Source organism: Monodelphis domestica, chromosome 5 (assembly GCF_027887165.1).
Source record: "Monodelphis domestica isolate mMonDom1 chromosome 5, mMonDom1.pri, whole genome shotgun sequence".
Taxonomy (NCBI): domain Eukaryota; kingdom Metazoa; phylum Chordata; class Mammalia; order Didelphimorphia; family Didelphidae; genus Monodelphis; species Monodelphis domestica.
In genome coordinates this window covers 293188902-293208563 of record NC_077231.1, presented here as the reverse complement: position 1 = coordinate 293208563, position 19662 = coordinate 293188902, and the positions used below count along the sequence as shown (strand labels likewise).

Below are 19662 nucleotides of genomic sequence, written 5' to 3'. Positions count from 1 at the left end.
ATTTATTGCACATGTTACACAGGAGATTGAAGTATATTTATTTCTATGAGAACTGAACATGCAACTCCATTCTCATTTAAAACCAAAAGGGCTATGAGTAAGTAATTTTCATAGAGATCAGCTGTGACCCAGATCTTCAGTGATCAGTCAGTTTGCCCCGGTCAATGACTTCCAAGGTCTCTGATTAGCAGAGATGCCTCTTATTTAGAATAACTATCTGCTGAAGTCCAATCATTATTGATCATGTAGCTGACCTTCCTGCTGGGGTTCTGATAATCATCTCCCCTCTCCTTGTGTCCTTAGTCATCGACAGCCTGAGAGATGAGATCAAACAGATAATAAAGGAGTTAATTACTAAGTTATCTCATTGGTGAAGACTCTTCCAGTTCTCATATCTGTGAAATACGTTGAGAGGTTAGCATTTATTCGTCTTAAATATTTCTTATGATTTGAAGTTTCTTATACCAAAGCCTCCATAAAATAGCTTGTAACATTTAAAAGAGGGGAAAAGTCTAAAACATACATCCTGAGGAACAGCAAGGTTGCTCAATGGATAGAGACTCAGGCCTGGGGATGGTAGGTCATGGGTTCAAATCTAGCCTCAGACTCTTATGAGCTGTGTGACACTGGGCAAGTCACCTAACTCCAATTGCATAGCCTCTACCTCTTCTGTCTTGGAGCTGACACTTCATATCAATTCTAAGAGAGAAAGCAAGGGTTTTTAATGAAGCAAAATAAAATATATATTCTGAAAAAATTAAATTCAACAAGATTGGTAATTAAGAAACATATCCGTGTATTCAAAATATTATGTTTAAAAATCACAGAACCGGGGGCAGCTGGATAGCTCAGTGGATTGAGAGCCAGGCCTAGAGATGGGAGGTCCTAGGTTCAAATCTGGCCTCAGACACTTCCCAGCTGTGTGACCCTGGGCAAGTCACTCGACCCCCATTGCCTAGCCATATACCACTCTTCTGCCTTGGAGCCAATACATAGTATTGACTCCAAGACAGAAGGTAAGGGTTAAAAAAAAATCACAGAACCAAGAACAACAGACTTGGGCCACACTTAAGTAATCTATAAACATCCAAATGGCATGAAGTTTTGTCAGTACAAAACTCAGCCAATCCCTCTAGATGTTCAGGTTCATGCAGCCCGAATCACAAGATTACAATATCATAAAAGCATTTAGGTTAAAGAAACATTAAAAATCATGAAACAGAAGGATTTCAAACTAAATGGAACTATAAGTATCATATGGTACATTCCTTTAAATCCATTGAATAGAAAATGGAGGCCTAGAGAATTCTTCTCCAATGTTCCATAGCTGGTAACTGTTCAAACCCACACAAATGCTCTACCATAGGGATAATAATATTACTATTAATAAATACTAATAGTTCACATTTTATGGCACTTTGCTACTCACAAAGTGATTAGCTTATATAATCATCTTATGTACATAGATATTTTTAGAAGGGGAAGAGGTGTCTAGATGTGTGATTTTACTGGTAGAAAGAATTCCCAGTGAGGAAACATCCTCTATCAGATAGATTAGCAATTGCTTTGTAATTGTATAGTTTTAGTTATCTGGGTCTTTACCCCAAAAGAGATCAGTTAAAGAGAGAAAGGATCCATATGTACAAAAATATTTATGATAGCAAAGAACTTGAAGAAGAGGGTGTCCATCAACTGGGAAATAACTGCACATGTATATGAATGTGCTGTAAGAAGTAATAAGGAAAGGAGAAAATAATGTAGTGATGAAAAAATGGTTTCAGAGAACTCTAGGAAAACTTGTATGAATTGATGTAAACTGAAGTGAATAGAACCAATTAATATAATAACTTTGTAAAGACAATACAACTTTAGGGGCAGCTAGGTAGTGCAGTAAATAGAGAGCCAGGTCTGAACATGAAAAGTCCTACATTCAAATCTGGCCTTAGCTACTTCCTAGTTGTATGAACCTGGGCAAATCATTTAACCTCTATTGGCCACCCTTCACTGCTTTTCTGCCTTAGAATTGATACTTAATATGGATTCTAAGACAGAAGGCAAGGATTTTTTTAAAAGAAAATTCAACTTTGAAAAGCTTAAAAATTCTGGTCAATGCAAAGATCAACTACTATTTTAGAAGATTCATAATTAAAGCTACTTCCTGATGCTTGACATCATATTCATGCTATGATGGCATCGTTGTTGGAGATTTGGGGGAGGAGTATGGAGGATAGTGAAACGGAAATGGAAAAAGGTGAATTTTTGTTCATTGGAAGAATTTTTTTAAAAGAATATTGCCTGAGAAATTTGAGAGCTTAAGTTACTTGCCCAGAGTCACACGGCCCCTGCTTCTCAGGGATACTTCCTATCTCATAGAATCAAATACTAGATTGCCTCTCCACCTAGTTCATAAGATCCTGATCATAGAAGCTCACGTTGATGGAATGTTCACTAGTTTACAATGTACTATGAGTAGAGCTAGAAGTTATCAAGTCCAATCCTCTCATTTTATATAAAAAGAAATGGAGTCCTTGAAAGGATATGTGATTCACTCACAGGTAGTCAATGACAGAACTGGAATTCAAAATCAGTTTCTATAATTCCAAATTCAGCACTTTGTTCACTGTCCTGACACCTCCGAGCTTACATTTATATAGCACATTAACCTTAAGAAATCATGTTAAACCATTGTTTCATTTGATCCTTACAACATTTGAGAGAAGGAATTAAAATATATCTGTTTTCCAATTAAAGAAACAGACACTTAAGGGTGGAATGACTTCCCTAAAGTTTACATGATAAAAACGCACAATTGGCTATCCTCATTTTATAGATGAGAAAGTTGAAGATCAAACAGGATAAGTAAAAGATGGTGGAGAGAGGCAGAAAAAGCTCAAACTTCCCTGTGAATCCTCTCCAGCCAGTCTTCAAAACTAATACTAGATGAATCAGATGGATGCAGATCAAAGTATACTGTCTTTCACATCAATGTATTTACAATTTTATTTGGGGGTTTTAGTATTGTATGAGTGTGCTCTTACAACAATGACCAATATGGAAGTCTATTTGACATGATAATACCAGATGTATGGCACAGATCAAATTACTTAGCATCTCTGAGTGGAGGGAGGGAAATGAAGGAAGGAGATGGTTTGGATCTTATAATTTTGGAAAATATATGTTCAAAATTATTACAAGTAATTGGTAAGATAAAATACCTTTGAATTAAAAAAAAATATTGGAGTGATTGAAGCAACTTTCCAGAAGAAAAAAATTTGAAAGAAAGGCATACAGGGTCTGGTTCACTTGAGTAAGAGGGGAGCATAGCCCACAGCAAAGCCTTTTGCCTGCAGCAAGTAAGCCCCAACCATAACCCCACATCTAATGTTTCAGCTTCTGAACCTGGGCCCAAGCCAACTTCAAGACACTGAGACTCTGCCTAAGCCAACAACAGAGCACCCCATAGCCACCCTTGCAGTTCCAAGCCCTAATGCAACCCTGCAGTGAGGCCCTAAGCCCTAGGAAAGACAAAGTCCATGTTCTGCCTGGCTGGTGTAGGCCCAGAGTGAGGATCCAAGGTTAAACCCAAGCTGATACCCCAAGCCCAGTGCAGGGTAGTCAGCAGTGTGCCTAAAGGGTACAAATCCAAAGGGAGGCTTAGGGCCTTTGCCAACACTTGCAATGAGGACCTGAACCCCAGTGTGAGATAGTCCACAGTGCTTTTGATGTGTGTAGAGCTAGAGCAAGGCCAAGAACCCTATCTAATCCCACAACAATGTTACAAGTCCAAGATCAAGACAGTACACAGTGTAGCTGACCTGATCAAGCCCAGAGTGAGGCATAAAGCCCCTACTGAAGCATGAGGCTAGACCATGAGCCTCAGGACAGTGTAGCTCTCAGTGTTATGAGTTCTTCTAGCCATCAGTTGTCCCTGGGGGTGATCAGCTTTGGGAGATAGCTTTCATAGCTCCCAGTGCACAGGTCATCATACCACCTTGGAAGAAGTGAAATTTGCAGAAACCAAAAAACAGAGCCAAGGGTAGCAGAAAGGAAAAACTGAAGTTAAAAGGAGGGCCATCTCTATTCTAAGAACAAAGTCTACCTTTAAAATAACAGTTAAAATCAAGGAAAAGGCTAGGGAAATGAAAAAACCTAGCCATTGAAAAATTTTATGGAGACAAAGAAGAGCAGAAACTTAGAAAGGGACAGTGAAAGCAAGGCAAGCTATCTGGAGGAAAGGATGAGGACAGTGACCAGCAATGATTAAACTTGAATCCCATCCTAATTATCTCAGAGAGGAAATAAGAACCTTACTGATTCAGATATAAAATCCTTGCTTACCTAGAGAGAAGTAGGAGGGCAATAAGACAAGTAAGGGTAACAGAAGGGAAGGGAAAGTAGGGAGTGGTGATTAAAAGCGAAACATTTGTGAGGAAAGACAAAGTGAAAGGAGAGAGAAAGAGAAAGATCAAAAGAGGAAAATAAGATTGAGGGAAACATGGTAATCATAATTGTGAATGTTAACAGGGTGAATTCATCCATAAAATGGAAGCATAATGGATTAAAAAATAGAATTCTATGATATGTTGCTTAAAAGAAACACATTTGAGGCATGGAGATACACACAAAATAAAGGCATGGAAAAAATATTATTGTACATCATCTGAAATTAAAAAAAGGAGTAGCAACATGATCTCAGACAAAGTTAAAGCAAAAATAGATTTAATTAAAACTGATAAGGAAGAAAACCACATCTTGACAAAAAGGTACCATATCATGAAGTAATATCAATACTAAGCATATATGCAACAAATAGTATAGCTCCAAATTTTTAAGGAAGAAATTAAATTAACTACAGGAGGAAATAGTAAAACTATACTGGGGGGGACCTCAATTTATACCTTTTAGATAGAGATAAGCCAAGCCAAAAAATAAACAGAAAATAAGTAAAGGAAGTAAATGAATTTGGGGGTTAGAATTAATAGACCTTAAGAGAAAATTGAATGGGAATAGAAAGGAATATACTTTCTTTTCAGCATTATATGACACCCAAACAAAAACCAACCATGTATTAGAGCATAAAAACTTCATGACCAAATGCAAAAAAAGGAGAAATAATAAATGCGTTCTTTTCAGATCATAATGCTATTAAAATTACAATCAATGTGTCCATGGAAAAATAAATAAAACATTAATTGGAAACTAAATAATTTAATTCAAAAAAGGGATGGGTAGTAGAACAATCAATAATTCCATTAAAGAGAATGATAATGAGAGGGCAACATATCAAAATCATAGACTTCCAGAGCTAAAAGGGGGATTGAAGATCATCTATTATACTAGCAATCCCTCATTTTTAAAATTAAAAAATCAATGTTCTAGGAAGGAAATGATTTATGGTCACATAGCTGAATGATTAAATGAATGATAAAGAACTGCAAGGTACTATGATAACTGCTAGAGGTACAAATATAAGCAATTAAAAACAGTTCTTTGTGTGATCCTAGGCAAGTTACTGGGGATGAGAGAAGAGTATTTCAGCTTGGGAAATTACAGGGATGGTGAATGGAGCTAAAGTTGACATGCCCTATTCAAGAGCTGTGATTACACAGATCTGATTATACAGTGTCTAGCCATTGCCCATCTGTCAGAGTTGTTAAAATGAAAAGATTTAAAAATAAACAAATAACTAAAAATAAAAACAGTCCATTGCCCTCTACAAGCTTACAGTCTAATGGAGAAAACATCCCTAAGGGAAACTAGAACAGGGGAAGAATGCAAACACAATAGTATGTCTTGGAAATTATTGGGAAGTGCTGTGCAAGCTTGATTCTGGGCATGGTAAGATGAAAACTCACCTACTTGAACCCAAAGTCCCAGGGGCAGAGTTCAAAGATATGATAAGAGAGGGTTGAAGAAAATGTCCAGAAGGGGGAATGGAATGGAATGAAATGGAAAAGAACTCACTGAATTGCTTCAGATTTCATCCATATACATTGATATCTTTCTCTTGCTAGAGATGTAAGAACTACATTTTCATACAGAGCCATTCTTTAACCAGCTAGTTCTCTTCCTTCCATTTCAGGGCATGCTTTAAAAAAACGCCAGTGAACAAAGAGAAAGGTCTGAAGATGTTTGTACTCATTTTAGAGTGTAAATACCTTTGGACAATGGCTGGGTAGCATGTATTTTCTTTAAAGAATCCAGCACACCAGGAGCAGTCAATGGGCATTCAACAATCAAACAATCAATACTGCAAGCTGTGGTTCGCATGAAAGAATGGAGTCTGTCAGCTATTTGTACAGAAGCCTGGATTCCAGAATAAGACCCAGGAGATTCTATCCAAGGAAAAATCAAAAGAAAAGTTTCCATCTATTCTCACTAACTTACCAGCACATCAAATGAAGACTCCAGTTGCTGATGAGTTTCCTTATGAATTTGGTTATCAAAGGAAAAGAGAATCCTATCTACCACAGTTTTTAGTCTATTTCTGAATAGCATAAATCTAAACCATCGCATACATCTAATCTGAGAATAGATTTTGTGAACTTAAAAAAAAAGGAAAGGAAATCGACAAAGAACATATTCAAATGACAAGAAGTGCAAGTAAAAACAATAGAACATTTACAGGTGGGAAAGAAGAGAAAATTGAAGACTCAGGTTGTATACACAAGAACAAACCAACTGAATATAACTTAAATGGTTACTCGTAGTAGTCATGGGATTTATTTTAATTCAAAGAGACCATAGAAATCATCTATTCCAATCCCCTACTTTTACTCTATAAGAAACAAAGGCAGAGGCAAAGTGATTTGTCCATGGTTTCACTGGAGTCAAATCTAGGTATAGGAACCCAGCTTAATATCATGAGATTTGAAGATCTAACTATTTCAGAGGAGAATGAATGTATTTAAAACATAATCATTTACAATAGGCCAAGATTTGCACTGATCACCGGAGTTACGAATACAAAATCAGGACAGTTCCTGACTTTGAGAAGCTTATATTCTAATGAGGGAGAGTAGGGATGAGAGAGGAGTATTTCATCTTGGGAAATAACAGGAATGGTGAGTGGAGCTAAAGTTGGCCTGCCCTACTCAAGAGCAGTGATTACACAGATTTGATTATACAGTTTCAGAACTGGAAAGGGGAGAAGAGAGCACATTGTAAGGTGACAGAGAAGAAGACAAAAAGATGACCAGTGTTGAAGGTCTAGCATGACTGAGGATATATATATATATATATGCGTATGTGTGTATATATAATTATTCATTCATGAATAGAAATAGCAATGAATGGATTTTCAAAAAGAATGCATATACTTGGATGATGTTTGCTTTTGTCAACATAGAGAACTACTGGTGTAGGAATTCCTTCTATCTCCATTGATGGCACAGTCTATCTATGACTTAGTAGATGAATTCTAGAGAATCACCTGTAGCCACTAGAAATTAAGTAACTTGAATAACTAGCACATACTGGGGGAAGGATTTGAACTCGGGTCATGCTGACTTCAAGCCCTGTGCTGTATTATGTTGTACAACCTCCTTCAAGTGAAATAAATGCAGTAGTGAAATATCTTTATATATCAAGATGATGATATATTATTGTAACAAAATCTACGAACCAGCCTCAGGAAGCATTATGAAAGACATGTACTGCCTACTGTGGCACTCATTACAAGGACAACTAAGCTTAACACAGACAGGTACATAGGTGATTCTGCCAATCATAAGCAAACCAAATCTGAAGGCACTCCCAACCTTGGTTAAATTACAAAAGCACAGAACTAGAAAGGATCTCAGAGACCATGTAGATCAACCTGAATCAACCCCAAAGTCTGTTAAAAACATACCCAATAATTGGTCAATCAGTCTTTGCTTGAAGACCTCCAAAAAGATGGAATTCAGTAAGTCCAGAAGTAGGGTACATTGATGTAGATATTTAAGGTTTTCAGAGACAGTGTGGTGCAATGGATAGAGAGGTGGCCCTAGAATCATGAAAAAATACCTAGATTTGAATCTCGCCTCTGATATATCCTGGATGTGTTATCCAAAGTCAGTTACTTGAACTCTTTGGACCATATGCAACTCTGTAAAATTACAAATTTAGTGGGAGGAGTTTCTATTCTAGTGAAAGAATAAATCTGCACACACAGAGTATGAAAAGCCCACTTTAAATACAAGGAAAACAGGCTTTTATTGATCTTGGAAAATATTACTTTATCCTGTCAAGCAATCTAATCTCAATGTTGATTTTAATGACTAGTGGAACCCAGAACTCTAGAGCCCATAAAAGACCTCTCCTAAAAATAAAATCTCATTTGATCCTCATAGCAAACCATGAATTATAGTGCAAATATTTTTAGCCCCATTTTACAGATGAGAAAATTAGATCTCTACGAAGTCCAGTGTTATAAGGAAAGTATATAAGTTTGCAGAGAGAAGGTGGCATGAGATCAGCTAGAAGATTCTGAAACTTTGAAAGGGGGTTAGTGTGGGACCAAGACTGGCTTTCTGGAGAATATCTGGAGGCAGTGGCTGCAAATTTCCTTGGTGGCTAATCCTGTCCTTACCTGCTTGCTATATTTCATCAAGGCAGTTCCTGTTGAACCCACATTGATTGTGAGATCAGGCCTGGATCCTTTTTGGATCTAAGATCTTCCCTGGCCCTAGCAAAGTCTTATACGGACCCTTTCCTTAAATCCAACTAAAGGGGAAGGAGGGTAGTTGAAGGTTTTAATTAAGATCAGGGACTGGAGATTTAGGGAGTTAGGGAGGATTAGAGTAGGAAGTTCACTAAGAAGAGATCTCTGTGAAGAGATATTTAGATCTGGTGGGTTTAGGTAGATTGACCTTAGTTTAGATTATCCCAAATCCCCTTTTCACCTTCCCTTGTTTATTAAATACAAGAAACTGTCCCTGTTATATAGTGGTCTGTGTTTATTATCTCAGGACAGGCTCAGCCTGGACTGGACCTGTCAGCCACAGATAGCCTTCCCAAAGTTTATTCTTCTGATATTGGCCCTACATTGTACCATCCTATCCCATCCCCAAAACCCTACCCTTCAAAGTTCCAGAATCTTCCTGCTGGCCTCATGCCACTTCTCTCTGCAAACTTATACACTTTCCTCATAACACCAGTGACTTGTCTGAGGTTACACTGCTAATAAATGGCAAAGTCAAGAACTCCAACCCAAGCTTCGAATTCCAAACTTCCCACTCTCCCTACCCTACCACACTGGGACATCAAAATATGCAAATTCATTTCACTGAATTAAAGCATTTTCTCAGATGGAGTCCCTCCTCCCTCTAGTAAGAAAGCATTCATCCTAGAAGGAGGAAATCTAAATGAACTAATAGCATATGTATTTAGCAGAATAACAGTAATGTGTTGGTTTCACTAACTAAAACTATCCTCCAGAAACGCAAAGGAAATCTAAGGCAAAAACACCAAGTGAAACTAACAGCCTTCTCCACTTCCAATCTATGAATGATCCCACTGAGTCGAAATGAACCCATGAATGATCCCACTGAGTCAAAAATTCCTCCAAAAGAAGTCTAGTTATTTATGAGGTTTGGGAAAGTATACTTTAAGCCTGAAAATTCAGAAGGACATAGTGGACAGTGGGCCTCTCTATAGTTTATCATCAGTGCCAAGGACTGTTGCATAATTTAAATTAACAAACTATATAGCCCCACCCGGGTCTTTTCCCTATCTCTCTTGTCCTCAATCACTCCCTTAAGCTGACATTTTGGGGTGTTTTTTTAAGTTTCCTACACTTCCCTTCCAACCTCATATTCCATAAAGATTAACAGATGCCAGGTAGGTCATGTGGTGAGAATGGATGACACCAGCATACTCAAGCAGATGCTGCTGGAGACAAACAGCAGGAACGGAAAGGTAGCGATTGTATATATAAGACCCAGAAATCGAAAGTTTCAAGGACACTGTGACAGTGTAACATTGACATCAGGAGCTACTGTCTTGGTTCCTAAAAGAATCCATTTAGAGCTAGTAGGATACTCTGAGGCCATTTAGTCTAGTCCTTTCATTTTGTAGACAAGGAACTGAGAAACAGAGAAAGTCAGTGATTTACCCAAGGTCACACAAGGTATAAGTATCAAAGCTAAGGAAAGAATCATTAATCTACAGCAAAAAAAGGATATCAGGAGCCATCTAGCTATAGGATTGGTTATAGGATCATAGATTAAGAGCTGGAAGGGACCTTAGAGATCAACCCTCTAAATCCCATAAAAGGGAAGTAATTTGCCCAAGTTTACCCAGTGAATGAGTAGCAGATGTGGAATTTGAAGCCAGATGCTCTGACTCATATCCAGGACTTTTTTCCATCCTAAGCAAGAACTTATTTCTCTCTCCTCTTTCTAAAAATTGCTTTACTTTGTATCACAAAGCCTACCAGTACCCCAACCCTAACCCTAAAGTCTAGCAGTTCCCTTTCCCCAAACACTTCTCCTGCTTTAAGTCTTTACTATTCCCTGCCTAGAATGTATAGAATACCCTGTTCTTAAGAACAACAATCAGTGGGATGCTATGTAATAATGACCAAACTTGGCCCCAAACAAGATAAGAAAATATGCCTTCCTCTTTTCATTTGAGAGATTAGGGGGATATGGATGTGTGACTGCAAATAGTATCAGATTGAGTTGATATTTGGGCTATTTTTGTGAGCCACTTGGCCTATGTTTTTGTTATTCTGTTCTAAGACCATCTAACTAAATAGGAAATATGGAGTAGCATACTCAGCAGATGATGGAAAATTATACATAACAAACCCCTTGAAACTAGTAGTGGTGGTGGTGGTGGTGGTGGTAATAATAATAATAATAATAATAATAATAATAATAATAATAATTTTTTTAAAAGAGCCACTCTTCAAATCACAGATAAATCTGTTCCTGTCTTCTCTTCTCTAAGCCAAAAAATCCCACCAGTCCCTTCAATGATTCATTATGCAGCAAGGTCTATAGTCTGCTCAACATTCTAGCTGCCCTCTTCTGAATGCTCCCTGGATGGTCAATCTCCTTTCTAAAATGTGACTAGAAAGGACTTGGAAATTGTATATAGTCACTCATTTTAGAGGGGTGGAAACTGAGACCCAGAGGATGGGGAACGACCTAACCATGGTCACACTGCTATCATCTGAAAAAGGATTTGAACCCAAATCCTCTGATTCAAAATCAGAAGCTCATTCTACTTTCCCAACTTGCTTCTGGAAATGTAAGTAATTAGCCCTATTTATTATCATGGCTTAGCTAAGGAGATAAGGCAAATATACATGAAGACATAACTGAGCAACATGGTGCCATGGAGTGCACTGAATGTGGAGCCTAAGAATCTCAGTTAGTCACATTTCTGCCACTAACTAACTCTATGTCCTTGGACGAGTCTTTTTCCCTAATTAAAATTCCCATTCCTTCGTCTCAGCAATGTGCCATGTAGAAAAGAAATAGCCAAGTTAGTAGTTAAAGCAATTCATGCTCAAAGGAGAATGAGTGAGAGATAATTTTTCTATGGGGCATTTGTATTTTTAGAAATTAGAACCCCAAATACATTTCTAATGCTATCAGGTCCTAGTACCCCACCAGCTGAGTACCCCTCTTTACACACACAGTGATTGACAATAAACTCAGTTGACAGAATCAGACTGGCAGACCTGACAATAGCTGAAATACATTTTCATCCTCACTCAACTCCAACTACTCTTGTGTGCCCTGGATCTGTGTTAAGCAGTACAAAGAATGACCTTCCCCAACAACAAGCAACTAAAAACATACTACGCTCATCCAGTAAACATGACAATATCATAGAAATGGAGTTAGAGGGTCCTCAGAGGCCATTTAGTACAATTGCCTCAATTTAAAGATGAGGAATCTTGAGTCTCAAGGAGTTACATCATTTGTCCACAATCATAGAAGTAGTATGCATTACTGATAGGATTTGAATCCAGGGCCTTTGAATCCCAAATTAGGGTCCTTTCTACCTTCTAATATTTCAAAGGTCTGTGATTTCAACAGCAGAGAGAGGGGGTTGTTCCTTTTTGCCCAAAGAAGATCAGAGGGGAAGTCTTCCAAAACTTAGGAGATGCTTTTCTTATTTGCTATAACATACCTTCCTGTGGGCAGTTAAGTAGTACAGTGGAGAAAGCCCTGGGCCTGGAGTCAGGAGATCTACTCTTTCTGAATTCAAATCTGGCTTCTGTGTGAGCCATGTAAGGTATTTAACCCTGTCTGCCTCAGTTTCCTCAGCAGTAAAACGAGCTGGAGAAGGAAATGGCAAATCCCTCCTGTATCTTTGCCAAGAAAACCCCAAAAGGAGTCATCATGATGAGTTGGACATAATTTAAAATGACTAAAGACACACAACATCTTCTTGTATTGGTTAAAGCACACCAGCTTACCACCTCTTTGACCTAAGGCTGGCTTTCTGATGATGAGTTCCTTCCCAGGTACATACTCAAAACTGTTCCAACTTGGTAGGATCTGCTAAAGGTTGTATCCCATTGTCATAGCCTCTGAAAACTCACAGTCATCTCACCAACATTTTGAGGCATCAAAGGAAGACCTAGGAAGACTCAAAGTGGAGGGAAATACAAGTGCTCCAACCACTTACCAACCCACCTAACCTCTCTATCTACCCTCTTAATATCCACTCTCTCTGCTCACCAACTCTTAAGGATTGGCTCACAGATTACAAGTTATGTTCTATCTACTGGGATCACTAAAAACATCCTGACTACATGCAACAGGATTGATGCAAAGACTGTCCTATTTGACCCAGTTGTTCCCCAGTTGCTGCCAGCCAAAGGGTCCTCCTCCCTTCTCTTTGGTAGAGCATCAGCTGAACGCTCTTCCCCTTCTTTGATCCCCAATACCTTATTTTTCCCACTCAAGTGACAACAAATCATATACTGAGCAGTATATAAAGAGAGGACCTCCTATATTCTTTCCTGTAAATCAAACTATCAATAAATTATAAACAATCAAGAGGTCCACTGGCTAAAGTTGGACTTGACGTAAGGAAGGTCTGAATTCAGATCTTGTCAAAGCCACTTACTAGCTATATGGGCCCAATGCAATTTTCTCTCTCTCTCTCTCATCCTCTATGTCTTCATCTATAAAAGTAGGACACTATCTGCATCAACGGGGTTTTGTGACAATCAAATAAGATAACATATGAAAGGTGAATTGGGAATCTTAAACCACCAACTAAATCAATAGCTATTTTTGTCTATTAAGTACCTGCTGTGTGCTAGGCACTGGAGATACAAAGGCATAAAATAAAACAACCATCACCTAATGAAGACACAAATTTTCAGACATGCCCAATGTAAGAATCTGTTCTTGCGTTGGCCTGCATATGTTACAGGGGCTTTGTTTTTCTTTTTCCTCCTTTTCAGTTGGTGGTATTTAGAGAAAGAATGGAGGTAGGGATAGAATAGCAAAATAAAAAAAGAAAGGAAAGAGGATCATTGAAACGTTTCTTCCAAAATTCATAGGAGGAAGGAGAGAAGAAAACACAGACAAGCATGAAGACTTTGAAAATTACATGCTGAATTTGTTACATTTAAGAAGAAAAACAAGCTATACTTAAGAGAGAACCACAATTTCATGAATGATCTTCTTTTCTGCTATATTTATATGGAAATTCCGATTTTATTTTGGTATTTAGTAAGTGAAGATTTTTAAAAAATCTTTAAAATAAAAGAATTAGCAGCACTAGATCTCAAACTATATTAAAAAGCAGTAATCATCAAAATAATCTGGTATGAAGAAACAGTCGGATGGATCAGTGGAATAGATTAGGTAACAACACACAACAGTAAATTACCATACTAACCTTGTATTTGATAAATGAAAAGATTCAAGCTTTGTGGAGAAGAATTCATTATTTGAACATAATAGATGGGAACACCGGAAAACACTTTGGTAGAAATTAAGCATAAACCCCATCTAACCCTCTACACTAAATATGATCAAATGGGTACATGATTTAGAAATGAAGGGTGATATCATAAGCATAAGAGTGTGGAAGACTTTACCTGTCAGATAATCAACAAATAACCAAACAAGAGATAGAAAACATTAAGGGATATAAAATGGATAATTTTCATTAATTAAATTAAAAAGGGGTTGCCCAAACAAAACTAATGCAGTTAAGATTACAAGGAAAGCAGGAAAGTTGGGGAAATTTTTACAGTAAGTTTCTCTGCAAAAGACCTCATTTCTCAGTTATATAGAAATATGAGTAAAATTTATAAGAACATGAGTAATTTCCCAATTCATAAAAGCTCAATGGAAATAAACAGGCAGTTTTCAGAAGAAGAAATTAAAGCTATCTCTAGTCATATTAAAAAGTGATCTAAGTGACTATTGATTAGAAAAAAATGCTATTTAAAATAACTCTGAGGTACCACTCTAGACACATCAGATTAGCTAATATGACATAAAAGGAAAACAACCCTTTATTAGGACACTAATGTACTTGGTGGGGTTGGGAACTGATTTAATCATTTTAATAGCAATTTGGAACTACACCCAAAGGATTATAAAACTGTGCATGCCCTGTGATCCAGAAATACTACTACTAGGTCTATATCCCAAAGGGATCAAAAAAAGGGAAAAAAAGCTTATATTTACATAAATACTCATAACAGCTCTTTTTGTGGTGGCAAAGGATTGGAAATTGAGGGAAAGCTTATTCATGGGGGAATGGTTGAATAAATTGTATATGAATTGATTAAATATTATTATGCTCTAAAAAATTATGAGCAGGGTGCTTTCAGAAAAACTTGAGAAGATTCATATGAACTGATGCAAAATAAAGTGATCAGATCTAGGAGATCATAGTACATAGTAACAGCAATATTGTATGATGATCAACTGTGAATGGGTTAAGTGTTCAGTATTACAATGATAAATGATACAAGACATTCCAAAGGACTTATAAAGAAAAATGCTATCTGCTTCCAGAGGAAGAAGTGATAGAGTCTGAATGCATATGAAAGCAAACTTCACTTCATTTTTCTGGTGGTGGAGTAGGGGTGGCAATGTGGCTAATATGGCAATATGTTTTGCATGTCTGCACATGTATAATCTATATCAAAGTGCTTGCCTTCTCAATAAGCAGGGAGAAGTGGAAGGAGGGAATTTGAAACTCAAAAATTACAATAAATTTTAAAATTGCTTTTATATTTAATTAAGAAAAATAAAATAAAAATTATTTTTAAAACAAGAATTTAAGATATATAGAACAAAACATATACAAAATAAAGATAAGTCTTCTCCTCCTGTCTTTGACCAAAAAAAGGACTTTTCAAACTTTGTGAGGTCTGGAGGATTTCTGACTTCCCATTTTTCATCCCCCAGTGATAGGGTCAGCTGGATGCATATTTTCCATACTTAAGAAATTTGCAAAAAAGTAGGGTCAAAAGACTTCCAAGAACTAAGAAATGTGAATTACCCTCTTGCCAAAAGTGCTTCCTAAGATTAAGCCCACATTTCCTATATGTATCAGTGGGATAGTATGTCACAGACTTGGCAAGGGGAAAAAATGTTTTATATCAACTTTTCTTATGATGGCACTTTTCTAAAAGCTTTTAAAACTACAACAAAATTAATATGGGGAATTGGGGAAAAGAAAGTTAGCAGTTAGAAAAATCATGAAAGTCCTCTGAAAATAGCAATTGGCACCCTTCCCCCAGTGATGGGAGATAATGCTCAGCTGTACAGGGCAAAGATACATCTGCCAAGTCATTACAAGTTATGCCAGTCCTTTCCACATTCCATCCTGCCAACTTTCAGTGACACTCCTGCCCTTCCCCATACTTACTATCACTTTTATGGCTCCCACCTTCTGAACTGAGCTCAAAATAGGATTTGTCCCCAGATCTACACATCTAGTCTGTAACCCTTCCCTATCAACTAGAAAATTGGTTTGTCACTGGTGTATTTTGAGGTTCTCATTCATTTAGTTATTCATCTACAAACCCACACACAGCTATTTGTACTGGATAAATCTGTCTCCTTTCTAAAATTCATGGCTTTTTTTTAATCAATGTGCAGAAACTAAATACCAAGTAGTTCAATGATTTTTCAAAGTTGAGTGACCTCAGATGAATCCCTTAAATGAGTGTAGACCATATAGCCTCTATGGTTCCTTCAAGTTCCAGATTCAAGATCCTACAGTTCATTGTTCCATCAGAGAAAGAACCACATCATAGTTATAGGATCTGGAATTGGAAAGGACCAGAGTCCTTTATACCATTAGCTATATGATGCAGTAGTAAACTGGATTTGTTTCCCATTATTGTTAGCTGAAAGGGGCCAGAGATTCCCAAACCAGCTCTAGTGTTGGAATCAATGGTTATGGATTTCCAACCCTGTAAGGCAAGAGTATTGACTAGAGACTGGGCCTCAGAGTCAGTCCTGGGTTCAAGCCTTGCTTCTGACACACATCCCATTATGTGGCCCAGGAAATCACTTAATCCCTCTGTAATTCTCTAAATTTTAAATTGCAGAACACTTGATGATCTGCCCTGGTAGAAGAGTTCCCTCAATGGGACATCCTCATACCAGTGAAATCATAATCTGGCTACCCATTTCTTTTCTCTCCCATCCCCAAAAATGGAATATTACTATTAATCATACAAATCTCATTTTATAGTTAGGAAAACTACATACCAAATACTCAAAGGATTATACCAATAGTTGCTTCAGAATACATCTTAAAGGTCCAATACAAACCTAGGTTGGGATCTTACCTCTAACGCTTTCTATGCATGTGATCCTGGGCAAGTCATTCAACCTCATTGGGCTTCCCTTGTCTCATGCATAAAATTAGGTCGGATTAGATAGGCTCTGAGGTAAATTCTAGATCTAGATCAATGTTTGCTAATTGTTATTCTCTTTAACCTTCGAACTCAGGATATCTGGAGAATCAAGCCTATCTAAGGAGAAACAAGATGTAAGACACTGAAGAAAGGACTTGGGGAAAGGAAAAGGGAAAACTGAAATCCAAGCTAGAAACTAATATGACTTTTCTTTTAAATTGTTTTGAAGGAATTATGGGTAGAAATTTAACCTTCTGGCTCTGGGCCAATTATACTGTGCAATTTACTACCTTCAGAATATTAGAAAAGTCATTTCAAGGGCAAGTAGGTGGCTTGGTAGTTAGAGAGGCAGACCTAAAGACCGAAGGTGATAGGCTCAAATCTGGCCTCAGACATTTCTTCACTATACGACCCTGGGCAAGTCATTCAATTCCCATTGCCTGGCTCTTACCATATTTCTGCCTTGTGTGGGTTTTAAAATAGTGTGGCCGGGGAACTGTAGTCTTGCCCCAATGGTCCCTCCTTCCTACTTCCTGGTGTAGGATTGGACTTGAATTGGACCAATCTTGTGCTGGGAGGGACCATGCCCCCTACTTCCTGGCATGGGATTGGTATTGAATTAGACCAATCCTGTGCTGGGAAGGACCACACCCCTTACTTCCTGGCATGCGATTGGTCTTGAATTGGACCAATCCCATGCTAGTGAGGGGCCACGCCCCCCCCACTTCCAGGTGTGGGGTTTGGTCTATAAATACCAAACCTGCGCCTAGGAGGGAACTTTGAATCTGAGAAGATTCAGAGTGGGAAGGGAGGGGTGTTAGTTAATTTCAGCTAGAGAACTCGGTTTTTTTTTTCCTTTTACTAAAATTTTAAAAAGATCAAAGAGATAGTTGTCTTTTACCTCTTTCACTTGGAACCAATTCTTAGTACTGATGCTAAGACAAAAGGTAAAGGTTACAAAAAAGTTTTTTTGAATAAAAGAAATTTCACCTCTTGAGCCCTCAGGTTTCTCTTCTGTAAAACCAGACAGCTGGACTAGATGACTTCTATGGTTCCATCAAGCTCTAAATCTTATGATGAACGCCTAGTCCCTTCATCTTTTAGGTATTTCTTAGATTAAAGGATTATACGTGCAGAACTACATGGAAACTGAAACCATCTCCTCCAACCTCTTCATCTTACAGAAAACTGAAGACCAGGGTGGTGAAGTAACATTGCTAAAAAAAGGTCAAGTAATATGAGTTAGAGACAGGATTCTAACCCAGATCTGCTGACCAGAGACAGTGCTATTTAAACTGCACCCAACACTGCCTCCAAAGTTTATTCTAGCCTGAACACTAATCCATCCTATTTCTGGGTCTCTCAATATTCCTTCTCCATTCCTTCACCTTTCTTCCCACTCCCTCCTCCCCACCCACTCCCACCCCCCCCCCAAAAAAAAAACTGAAGCTCTCCTCCTCCCCTTCACACTATGCTACCAAAAGGAGAAACTTTCCCATTCAGGGTTGAAAATCCACTACAAAGAACCTAAAGTCTTTCTGAGCTAAGAACTGGAAAGCAGAGATAAAATTCACAAGTTCCTGAAAGCATGAGGCTGAAAAGAGCTTCCATGGAGTTCAGTCCCAGCTGCCTCCATCAATCTAGCTCCCTGGCTGCTCACTCAAGATGCAGGACCATACAGATAACCCTTGTTTCTGGAAAGCTACAGCCCCCTGCTGGCTCCATCTTCTCGTTGCAGTCATCTGAGCTATCTCCATCTGTTATCTGGGTCACCCCAAATCACCATGAGCTCCCCCAAATAGCCCAAAATGTGTCAAAGCTAAGAGAAATGTCTGGAAATATGCCATGATATTTCTTTTTTCCCCTCTAACCAGAAAGATTTAGCCTCTGCCACCCCCCAAAAAATCCTCTCCCTAATAAAAAATGCAGAGCCCATTGTACTCCATCCAGCTTCTTGCTTGAAATATCCCAGTAGAATTTTAAAAAAAGAAAACAATTCCATGACAAATTTGGAACCCACTGGAGCAGCAAGAAAGCTGAAGTTAAATTAATCAGAATCCAGTCCCTAGACAAGACAGTCACTGCAGCTGAGAAACCCTTTAGGGAGGAAGTTTGTCCTTGAAAGATACTTGATAAAGCCGCAGTAGGGTTTAGACAAAATCTCCTCAGAGGGGCCTCTGAAGAGCCCCTTGGCTCAAAACAATTGGCAAATAAGCAGATTTTGTAAAGAAGATTTGCCTTGAGTGAATAATAAGTAACATCTATCCTCCATTAACCTCCCTTTTTGGTTTGGGAACTATCACTTCTCCATGGCATTGAGACCCCTGAAATTCTCATATCTCTCAGTGGTCTCCTTTGATAAAGTAGCATAGTGAAAGCCACATCAAACAAGAATAAAAACCTTACAAAGTTGGTTCTCTCATTCATTCATTCACTCAACAAAAAATTATCGACTTCCATGTATGTGCAAAACACTATGCAAGGCACAAAAGAAGATATAAAGTGTGGATAAGGCAAAGTTCCTGACCTCACGGAGCTCACGTTCTCTCATAAGTCAATAACAAGCTTTTAATTATACAAGCTTTGTATCACACCCACAAATATTCCAGGGGTTGCTTTGATCTCATGAATACAGATGTTACAGATCATAGTCTGTCCTTGCCTCCTCATGCTAACCAGTTCTTTTCTGTACCTTCCTAGAACTTCACCACAAGCTGCCCACTCACATGGGGAGAGCCATTCTCTATTTCTCTTGGCATGGAAAGATAATCATGGAACATACAGGCTGTCCTCTGGTAATCCCTAGCTCTTAC

General features: G+C 38.1%; 1 long non-coding RNA gene across 1 annotated transcript; it reads right to left on the bottom strand.

The window, feature by feature from the left end:
* Positions 1–14: 14 nt before the first annotated feature.
* Positions 15–17443, bottom strand: LOC103099259 (uncharacterized). The gene is made up of 2 exons (XR_008912480.1): positions 17301–17443; positions 15–314 (listed from the first exon to the last, which is right to left on the bottom strand). It is a non-coding gene; the product is annotated as an uncharacterized LOC103099259 (long non-coding RNA).
* Between the last annotated feature and the right edge of the window lie 2219 nt (positions 17444–19662).